General features: G+C 45.7%; 1 long non-coding RNA gene across 1 annotated transcript; it reads left to right on the top strand.

Annotated features, from left to right (window-relative positions):
• Positions 1 to 2,896: 2,896 nt before the first annotated feature.
• On the top strand, positions 2,897 to 6,322 carry LOC119352737. Its single transcript, XR_005170221.1, has 4 exons — positions 2,897 to 3,156; positions 3,297 to 3,391; positions 5,146 to 5,305; positions 6,046 to 6,322. It is a non-coding gene; the product is annotated as an uncharacterized LOC119352737 (long non-coding RNA).
• Positions 6,323 to 11,815: the final 5,493 nt, after the last annotated feature.

Genomic DNA, 11,815 nt, shown 5'->3' with positions numbered 1-11,815 from the left:
AGGCTGGACAGTTCGTCTCTGGCGCCTTTAGAGGGCGGCTTTTGCTTACCTGGCCGAGAGCTTTTGAATCCGGCGTTTACTGCCGTGCTCTTCTTGATGTCTTCTTTGTTCCGGCGTTTGTTATTGCTGTTGCGCCGTGATTTCCCATTTTCATCTCTAACTTCAGATGTATTGGGCTGCTGGTGCTGCATCTGGCTAGCCAGCTGTCCTCACCCGCGCAAAAGCGGGTCATGAGGCTTGTTAGTGCCGCCATTGTTCTCGGCTTTTCTTGGCCGAGGTGTCTGGCAAGCCATTCGTCGCGGACGCTATGCTTAAAAGCTGCTAAGGCTTCGGCGTCCGGACAATTGACAATTTGGTTCTTTTTAGTAAGAAACGTATTCCAAAGTTTTTGGGCTGACTCTCCGGGCTGTTGAGTTATATGACTCAAATCGTCCGCGTCCGAAGGTCGGACATAAGTCCCTTGAAAATTTGCCCGAAAAGCGTCTTCGAGCTCTTCCCAGCTTCCAATGGAGTTTTCGGGGAGGCCTTTAAGCCAGTGACGAGCCGGCCCTTTGAGCTTGAGGGGTAAGTACTTGATGGCGTGGAGATCATCTCCTCGAGCCATATGGATATGGAGGATATAGTCCTCAATCCAGACCCTAGGGTCTATTGTTCTGTCGTATGCCTCTATGTTTACGGGTTTGAATCCCTCTGGAAATTCATGGTCCAGCACCTCATCGGTGAAACATAGGGGGTGTGTGGCACCCCTGTATCTGGGTGTACCGTGTTGTTCAGATGTTTGTTGTGTTACATTGTATGCTGGGGCGCGCTTGTGTGGTCCATAGATGATCTGGTTGCGTCGTCCTTTTGGTGCGAGCCCTCGCGTGGATCGCATATTGTCTTGTGAGTGGCATTGTTTGCCGCTCTATGTTGGCCGTGAGGTCGTCTATCCGGCTAGGTGGCTGTTTTGATTTTTGGTTGTGGGGGGTCTGTGGCCTCCTCATCGAATTTAGGAAGCAACTTCCGCTTTGGGTAGCTCTTGGTGGGGCGATTGTCGCTGTACTTCGCTGCTGTATTGAGTACTTTACTCCATCTAATTTGGAGTGTGTCCTGCGCAGCCTTGAGCCTTTGCTTCTGCTTTTTTAGACTCCTCTGGTGGCAACAAGCCTTTGACGGGCATTCTACTGCTCCGGGTGCCTGTCCGGCGTTATGTCGTCTGGACTCTTATCTTTAACAGAATTGGTTTGTTCGGTTTGATTCCCCGTATTGCCGTGGTCCGGCAGTGGTTCGCCCTGCTCCAACGCTGGGTCTGTATGATCGTTATTTCTGCCGAGGCAGGATTTGGGGTGGCGCTTGCGCCGCCGCTTTGACTACTTCTCGAGGGAACAAGCCTTCGGTGCGTCCTTCCGTTCCTCATCGTCGTCTTCTTTTGGTGTGTCCACCATGTATACGTCATATGATGAAGTGGACGTCCAGTGCCCTGTGGGCGATGGTTCCTCTTCGTCTCCCGCATCGTCGTCCATTCCGTCGATGTCTTCGGAGTCGAAGTCGAGCATGTCGGTTGAGTCATCGACAGTGGCTATTATGTGGGTGGTGGGTGGGCGTCGAATTTCTTCGTCGTCCGCATCCCAATCCTGTTGGCCATAATCCGGCCAGGGCTCTCCTGACAAAGAGAGAGACTTTAGTGAATTCAGAATGTCGCCGAAGGGCGAGTGCTGAAAGATATCCGCGGCGGTGAGTTCCATGATCGGCGCCCAATCGAATTCGATTGGCAGAGGCGCGGATGGTTCGGAGTCCGGGAAAGAGTCCGACACCTTGGAGTCACGGGCTGCGTAGAGGGTTATGCTGGTGTTTGGCTCGATCGCCGTTGAGACTGCAGCCCCTGAGGCGGTGTCTAACCACCCGTCCTCGATTGGCGCAGTTGGCTCCGAACTAAGGGTCGGAGCTGATGCGGGCGCGGCCTCTGGGGTACTGTTCGGCGGCAGAGCTAGGTCATACCCATCGCAGCTGTGCGACGCGCCCGGCTGTGGCTCGAATCCGTCGAAGATCAAGTCTCCGCGGATGTCGGCCGTGTAGTTCAAACTTCCAAATCTGACCTGATGGCCAGGGGCGTAGCTTTCAATCTGCTTCAGATGGCCAAGCGAATTAGCCCGCAGTGCAAAGCCGCTGAATACGAAGATCTGTCCGGGGAGAAAAGTCTCACCCTGGACCACATCGCTATCGATGATATATAGTAGGAGCCATCAAGCCTAACGGCGACGACACAGAGGAACTCTCAATGAAAGCACCAATGTTGGTGTCAAAACCGGCGGATCTTGGGTAGGGGGTCCCGAACTATGTGTCTAGGCCGGATGGTAACAGAAGGCAGGGGACACGATATTTTACCCAGGTTCGGGCCCTCTTGATGGAGGTAAAACCCTACGTCCTGCTTGATTAATATTGATGATATGGGTAGTACAAGATTAGATCTACCACGAGATCAGAGAGGCTAAACCCTAGAAGCTAGCCTATGGTATGATTGTATCACTACAAGAAATCTGTTAATCCATGACGGATTTCTGGTGACGTTCTTGAAAACCATCACAGATACAGCCGCGGTCCCTGCGGGTCGTCACAGAAATCGTCACGAATCAATAAGATGCGAATGGCCACTGAAATGATGCCCCATTATGACGGACGATGAAAGACTGTCATGGAAACTGTCATGGACAGACCATATGAACCTAAGCTGGACCGTCACGGATGGCTCATGCTGATGTGGCATGTATTCGGTGTGATGCGTATGCTGAATCCTGATTGGTCAATCCTCCCTTCTCGCAGATCGCGCATCACAACCGTCCACTCCCTCAGATCGCACGGTAGGCACATGGCCCAACCGTCGTTGACCGCCTCCGCCACTGCTGCTCCCCATCTTCTTCTCCATCCTCCATCCCCCAATTCAATCTTATCCATCTTCCTCTCCCTCGTCCGCCGCCACCACCGGCAACCTCGGTGCCCCTCTCCCTAACCGCCACCGCCCCCACCCTCTCCCCCATCCCCCGCTCTCACCTTCTGTCCTTAAACTAGGCGGCCCCCAGAACGAGAAGGTTGAGGTGCTTCCCGATTTGCGGCGGCTGCTTCCGGATCTGCCGAGCAGCGCCAGAGGTCGGCTCCTTCTCCGCGTTGTTCTGCGCCAAGGTTGGCCTCCCCTTCCTTTTCCGTGTGGTCCATGGCGCTAACCCCAGACGGGACCGCCTCTCGGTTCCCAATCCCACCCCTAAGTCGATGGATGGATCTCCATGGCTGATGTATTTTCCTACTGCTTTGGTTGGTCGCAGGTGAGGCACTCAATACCGTGGCCGGATGGAGGTTGGGCGATTTCCTTCCCTGACCTCGCCGCCTAGCCACTCCACCGCGAGCTTCTCGCCCCCAGGTTGTTCTTCCCCTGCTCACTCCCTCCCTCTTCCTCTCCATGGATTGGTTGTTGCTGCATGCTTCTGCTCAAGTACTAGTCATCTCTTGCGTTGGTGCTTCTGATGTGTGGATTTGTTGATATTGTTGATATTGCTTAGCTAGTGTGGATGACTAGATGTGGGTGCGTGACTGTGCTAACATATTAGAATATTTTCAAATAAAAATAACAATTAGTGCTTAAGTAATAATTTATGGGTTGAGTTCTGCGCATAGTTAAATGTAGCAGCAGCATACAGTTTTCACAGTGCGGTGCACACTGCCGAGCATGCATTTTTGTATGTAGAAATCTCAAATCTTTGTAACACAACACTTGCTGGCATTGGGTAAATGACTTGCCTTCCATTAACTATTGTCTTTCATTTTTATAAAAAGAAAAAAGATTATCTCTTGTGTGCAAATGTACTCTGTGAGTTAATAATACATCCACGTGTATGTGTAGTTCATTGGGCCTGTAGCTCACTAGTTTGTGTTTCCCCTGTAATGTTTACCTCTGCTATCATGATGAATTTGGCTTTGTAGTCCGGTCCTTGACATATAGTTCTTGTTTGAAGAATTAGTATTTTAAAATTTTAGTGTCCACGTAACATCAGTACCTTGGAATATACTGCCTGTTGGAAGGATTAACATTTTATATCCTGAACATTTATTATTGCAGTTGCTCTATAGCTACATAGCTACATAATAACAAATCTGACTTGAACTTTATATGTTTATATTACATGGCAAGTTGATTGTGTAGCCTATGTACAGAGAAGCTAAGGTGTAGATAAGTTCAGAAAGATGTCTCGTTTGGCTAGAGTGTGATGAAGTAGTGTGGAATTGCTCTGTACCTTTTATACATTTGTGCGTGGAATCTGTTATTAATCTGTACAACATCAGCACTAATAATTTAATGGTATCGATTCAGTATCTTAACTACTGGGCCACCAGTCAGCCATGAATCTTTGTCTGTACAACATCAATAGTGAAACTTTTATATTATTGATTCAGTATCTCTACAACATCAGTACTGCCGAGCATGTATATTTTTCTGTAGAAACGACTTCTTCCATTAACTATAGTCCTGCATTTTTCTAGAAAAATAGTCTGATCTCTCACTGTGATACTAATACATCCATGTGTATGGGTACTACTGGGGCCTGTAGCTCACTAGTTTGTGGTTCCCTGCAATTATTTACCTCTGCTATCATGCTGGTTTCGGCTTTGTAGTAAGGTCCTCGACATACTTCTCGTTCAAAGAATTAGCACTTTAAAATTTTAGTTTGCCTACATAACATCAGTACCTTGGAATATAGTTCCTGTTGGAACGATTAACATTTTGTATTCTGCACATTTGTTATTGCAGCTGCTCTTTAGCTATATAACATCAAATCTGGACTTGAACTATAAATATTTAGATTATATTTCAAGTTAATTGTGCTACTTTTTATTCGCTGGTGTTAGTTACTATGAAGTAGCTGACTGGAGCCAACGATGGATGCTTAGCCTCTAGTTATAAGGATTACCTGCTGCTGCTTTTGCTACCTCTTCTGTTCCCTGAATGAATGGTCCCGCTGCTTTCTCACATGCGGTTTCTGTTTCTATTTTTCTTGCATAGTGTTCTTCTCTCTTAGAATCATAGTCTGGTCAGGCTGCTTGTGCTGTCAAATTTGAACTATTTATTAGGGTTGATTTCTATGCCACTAATGCCTACTGCCTTCTCCACGCATCCAGCGGAGTACAAGACGTCCTCCTCCTCGATGCAGCCATTCCCAACGAGCTCTCTTTGCCGGAAGAGGTGCAGAAGCAAGTCCAGCACCCCCTTCGCCCCTGCATCCTGTCCTACATCGCCTGGACGAGCTCACTGATGGTTGCGTCCTTACCTCCTAGCGTGGTGAGCCTCTCCCCACTTTACCCCAAATCTAGATGATACTTGCAATCTGAATACATATCATGTTTCGGTTCAGTTTAGAGGCAGATTCAGTTGTTGGGATGAATATGTGAGCTTGATTAGTTGCTGACGGTTTAGGGCAAGCTAATGCGGATCCACACAATATAATATAGCTATTTTTTCTAACATGCACCGTTCTTCATGTTGCTTTCCTATTGATCTTTTGGGAGTTAATTTGGAAGTTCCAGCATGTTAGATATAAATTCAGCTGCAACAGTGTATCTTGCTAAAATGGGCTTGTCTTACAGATGCGTGTATGTAATACGTACTTGAGAGAAAACCTAAAAAACTGTACTTTTATCAGCAGCATCTTAGAACTTTAAGTGTATATTTTGTTTATATTGCTATATGCTATTATTGTTACTTGGATTTTTATTTCCTGTCAAGTAACTATATTTTTTCTTGAACAGATGTGGACTTTAATTATGCTCCTGTTGTTTTCTAGTCAAATAAGCACAGTGGAGTTTACTACCAACTCTTGATCTATGTATGCTCACCATTCCTTTTTGTTGCCATCCGTTGTTTGTTTTCACACGAATGATTTTGTTTCACTACTTTGCATCATGGCAGAGAAAAAATATAGAACTTGATAACTTGTAGTAAGCTACTTCTAGTTTCTACTTCTATTTTATCCTACTGACTATAATATTTTATAGTGTGACATATTTTTCATCATGTGGCAGATATTGGCTTATGGGAGCATTTTCAACAACAAAGATATGACGAGAGGATCCACGGCCAGGAATGCGGGGTCCCTTGGTTGTACGACGAGCATTGTGCGTTGCTTGATGGGTGTGGTGCTGGCTGTAGAGTAGCATAGTGTCCTCCGAGGCATGCCTGTGGAATTAATCTTTTTTGGGTTCTTTTTTTGGTCCTGTACAGGTGTATCTTGGGTGTGTTTATGTCATTTTTTGTTTTTAAGGACCTGAGCATATATTTTCTGTTAAATTATTATTGGCTTCAAATTTCCATGGACCAAGAGAAATCTGTGATGGGCTAATGTCATGGACTGAGAAATTAGTGGGCCTTTCTTGAAATTAATGGACCTAAATTCAAATTGGCTTGATTACCATATGGGCCACCACTCTTGGAGAGTTGAAATTTAGTGGGCCAAAATTTTAGATGGGCTGATTACAACATGGGCTGCCACGTCAGATCCATGTCAGATGATGACGTGGCAGACAAGCTAACACCGTTATGAGCATGGCAGTTAACAGCCATCGATGACGGTTAAAAACCGTCATGGTCCGTGACGGTTTTCGATGATCCGTCATGGAGCATGCTGTGGTTAAATTATGACGCGATATACATGACAGAATTCAAATCCGTCACGCATGCCCCTCGATGACGGACTTGCGCAAGTCCATGACAGACCGAAACCGTCATGTATTAACAGATTTCTTGTAGTGTATGTTGTGATTATTATCCTACCCTAGTAGAAAAGGGGGCAACGGTCCAGGCCGGGTCAGCCCATTAGTCCCAGTTCAGTCTAGAACCGGGACCCATGGGGGCATTGGACCCGGTTCATGAGCCGAGGGGGCCGGCCGGGCCACGTGGGCCATTGGTCCCGGTTCGTCTGGACCTTTTGGTCCCGGTTGGTGGGACGAACCGGGATCAATGGCCTCGCTCCTGGCTCACCACCATTGGTCCCGGTTGGTGGCATGAACCGGGTCCAAAGGCTCCCCTTTAGTCCCGGTTCATGCCACCAACCGGGACCAATGAGGTGCCTATATATACCCCCTCGCGTAAGAGCTGAGCACACTGCTCTGTTTTTTTTGGCCGAGGGGGAGAGGGCTTGGTGGTGCTCTAGCTCACCTCCTATGCACACAAGGTGTTCGATGGAATGCCCGAGCCACACTACTTAAGCTTTCTCCTCTCCAAGCTCGACCTTCAAGCTCCATTTTCCTCACGCCCCGTCCCCGTCTTCACCGCCGTCGATCACCCACGCCGAGCTCATCGCCGGCACCACCGTGGTGAGCCTCTTGTTCTTATCTTCTTTTTTAAAGGAAACAATATTGTTACTTGTATGTTTACATAGATACTTGTATTATTTTCTTACTTTTATTATTGCATCTTATATAGTGCGATGGTTTTGGTATCCGCCCCCGTCGGCCCTCGTCCTGTCTATGATTCGGATGTGGTATATATATTATCTTTATAACTATTGGTTCATTTATTGTTTATGAAAATTATGCCGACCAACGTGACATAGATTTTATTTATGTAGGATGTATGTGAATCGGAAATTCCAACCGACCCTATTGTCGAGAGGTTAAATTTAGTTGAAGAAGAAAACAATTTGTTGAAGGAAAAAATAAAAAAATTGAGGATGAGAAGATGATATTGGAGTTGCATGTTGCGGACGTCGTCGATGATCACAAGATCAAGATGGATGCAATGCGCTTGAAGATTAGAAAGATTAGAAAATATGCCATTCATACTGAGGCTTGGTATCATTATGCCGTTGGATCAATTGTTACCTTGGTTGCGATTATGATTGCATTTGTTTTCGCATTGAAATGTTTTACATAGTTTCAATGTATGGTTTAATTAATTAGATGCTCTGGAGAGCTATATGTTGTTACATGAGAACTATGTATGTACTTTGGTTTTAATGTGATGATGAACTTCTATTAATTTGGACACTTAATTATATATAACGCACGCAGATGAATCGACAATGGATGTACGGTGACAGACACACCTCTGAGTACATTAAGGGCGTGCATGAGTTTCTCGATGCGGCTGAGGCAAACAAGCAGAATGGTTTTATTTGTTGTCCATGCACTGAATGTGGGAATACGAGGTCTTACTTTAACTGGAAAATCCTTCACTCCCACCTGCTTTACAAGGGTTTCATGCCACACTATAATGTTTTGACGAGGCACGGAGAAATAGGGGTTATGATGGAAGACGGCGAAGAAGAAGAGTACGATGACAACTATGTGCCCCCTGAATACGGTGATGCTGCAACGGGGGGGAGCTGGTGAAGATCAAGAGGAACCAGATGATGTGCCCAATGATGTTGCAATGGGTGAAGCTGCTGTAGATCAAGAGGAACCAGACGATGTGCCCGATGATGATGATCTCCACCGGGTCATTGTCGATGCAAGGACGCAATGCGAAAGTCAAAAGGAGAAGCTGAAGTTCGATCGCATGTTAGAGGATCACAAAAAAGGGTTGTACCCCAATTGCGAAGATGGCAACACAAAGCTCGGTACCGTACTGGAATTGCTGCAGTGGAAGGCAGAGAATGATGTGGCTGACAAAGGATTTGAGAAGCTACTGAAAATATTGAAGAAGAAGCTTCCAAAGGATAACGAATTGCCCGACAGTACATACGCAGCAAAGAAGGTCATATGCCCTCTAGGATTGGAGGTGGAGAAGATACATGCATGCCCTAATGACTGCATCCTCTACCACGGTGCATACAAGGATATGAACGCATGCCCGGTATGCGGTGCATTGCGGTATAAGATCAGACGAGATGACCCCGGTGATGTTGACGGCGAGCCCCCCAGGAAGAGGATTCCTGCGAAGGTGATGTGGTATACTCCTATAATACCACGGTTGAAACATCTATTCAGAAACGAAGAGCATGCCAAGTTGATGCGATGGCACAGTGAGGACCGGAAGAAAGACGGGAAGTTGAGAGCACCCGCTGACGAGTCGCAGTGGCGAAAAATCGAGAGAAAGTACTGGGATGAGTTTGCAAAGGACCCAAGGAATGTAGCGGATGGCATTAATCCTTTCGGGGAGCAGAGCAGCAATCACAGCACCTGGCACGTGACTCTATGTATGTATAACCTTCCTCCTTGGATGTGCATGAAGCGGAAGTTCATTATGATGCCAATTCTCATCCAAGCCCTAAGAAACCCGGCAACGACATTGATGTGTACCTAAGGCCATTAGTTGAAGAACTTTTACAGCCGTGGAATGGAAACGGTGTACGTACGTGGGATGAGCACAGACAGGAGGAATTTAACCTAAAGGCGTTGCTATTCGTGACCATCAATGATTGGCCCGCTCTCAGTAACCTTTCAGGACAGACAAACAAAGGATACCACGCATGCACGCACTATTTAGATGACACTAAAAGTATATACCTGGACAAATGCAGGAAGAATGTGTACCTGGGCCATCGTCGATTTCTTTCGACCAACCATCAATATCGAAAGAAAGGCAAGCATTTCAAAGGCGAGGCAGATCACCGAAAGAAGCCCGCCATGCGTATCGGTGATCACGTACTTGCTATGGTCAATGATTTACACATAATCTTTGGAAAGGGTCCCGACGGACTAGCTGTTTCGAATGACGCTGAGGGACACACACCCATGTGGAAGAAGAAATCTATATTTTGGGACCTACCCTACTGGAAAGACCTAGAGGTCCGCTCTTCAATCAACGTGAACCTGCTAGGCTTCTTCGGCGTGTATGGGAAGACAAAAGATACACCTAAGGCACGGGAGGACCTGCAACATTTGCATGAAAAAGACGGAATGCCTCCGAAGAAGTATAAAGGTCCTGCCAGCTACGCTCTTACGAAAGAAGAGAAAGAAATCTTCTTTGAATGCCTGCTCAATATGAAGGTCACGACTGGCTTCTCGTCGAATATAAAGGGAATAATAAATATGCCGGAGAAAAAGTTTCAGAACCTAAAGTCTCATGACTGCCACGTGATTATGACACAACTGCTTCCGGTTGCATTGAGGGGGCTTCTACCGGAAAACGTCCGATTAGCCATTGTGAAGCTATGTGCATTCCTCAATGCAATCTCTCAGAAGGTGGTCGATCCAAAAATCGTACCAAGGCTAAGGAGTGATGTGGCGCAATGTCTTGTCAGTTTTGAGCTGGTGTTCCCACCATCCTTCTTCAATATCATGATGCACGTCCTAGTTCATCTAGTCGACGAGATTGTCATCCTCGGTCCCGTATTTCTACATAATATGTTCCCCTTTGAGAGGTTCATGGGAGTCCTAAAGAAATATGTCCGTAACCGCGCTAGGCCAGAAGGAAGCATCTCCATGGGCCATCAAACAAAGGATGTTATCGGGTTTTGTGTTGACTTCATTCCTGGCCTTAAGAAGATAGGTCTCCCTAAATCGCGGTATGAGGGGAGACTGACTGGAAAAGGCACTCTTGGAAGTGACTCAATAATATGGAGGGGCGGATATTCTTGGTCTCAAGCACACTACACAGTTCTACAGAACTCTACCTTGGTGACCCCGTATGTCGATGAACACAAGAACAGTCTGCGCTCCAAACACCCGGAGCAGTGCGACGACTGGATTACATGTGAACACATCAGGACTTTCAACAGTTGGTTGGAAACACGTCTCAGAGGTGACAACACTGTTTGTGATGAGCTGTAGTTGTTGTCCAGGGGACCATCTTTGACTGTATTGACTTACAAAGGATACGAGATAAATGGGAATACATTTTACACGATCGCCCAAGATCAAAAGAGCAACAACCAAAACAGCGGTGTCCGCTTTGATGCAGCAACCGAGAGCGGAAAGGACACATATTATGGTTACATAGTGGACATATGGGAACTTGACTACGGACATGATTTTAAGGTCCCTTTGTTTAAGTGCAAATGGGTCAATCTGTCAGGAGGCGGGGTACAGGTAGACCCACAGTACGGAATGACAACAGTGGATCTGAAAAATCTTGGGTACACTGACGAACCGTTCGTCCTAGCCAATGATGTGGCACAGGTTATCTATGTGAAGGACATGTCTACCAAACCGAGAAAAAGAAAAGATAAGGAAGCGAATACATCATACGATGAGCCGAAGCGCCACATAGTTCTTTCAGGAAAAAGGGATATCCTGGGAGTGGAGGGCAAGACAGACATGTCTGAAGATTATGAAAAGTTTCATGAAATTCCTCCCTTCAATGTCAAGGCTGACCCAAGCATCCTGATAAACGAAGAAGATTATCCATGGTTATGGCGCAATAAGCAAATGACACAAGCGAAGAAAGAGTGAAGACTTTCTCCCGCAACTATTATGATGATACCATGCCAACTTTGTAACACACGAGTATGCTATGCCAACTTTTTCAGAGTTCATTTGAAAACTATGAATTTAGGTCGAATTTTCTCTATAGGTGCATCTATGTTCACTTTTTTAGTAAAGTTAATCACAAACATGTGATTCACACAAATTTCAAAGAATTCAAATTTTAACTATTCAAATTTGAAAACTAATGGAACTAACAGAAAGTTTATAATTTTTCTAAAACTAATGGCACTAACAGAAAGTTTATAATTTTGCTGACCTAAAAGCAAAAAGAATTAAAAAATAATGGAAAAAACAAAAGAAAAATTAATAACACAGAAAACAAAACAAAAAACTCAAAAAAAATAGCAACAATAAGTATTTTGTTGTAAGTAGAAACAAAATAAAATAAATAAAGCAACAAAGAAAACAAAAAAACTAAAAAAGT

This window comes from Triticum dicoccoides, chromosome 2A (assembly GCF_002162155.2).
Source record: "Triticum dicoccoides isolate Atlit2015 ecotype Zavitan chromosome 2A, WEW_v2.0, whole genome shotgun sequence".
NCBI lineage: Eukaryota > Viridiplantae > Streptophyta > Magnoliopsida > Poales > Poaceae > Triticum > Triticum dicoccoides.
The sequence above is the reverse complement of the archived record's forward strand: the minus strand, read 5'-3'. Positions and strand labels throughout refer to the sequence as shown.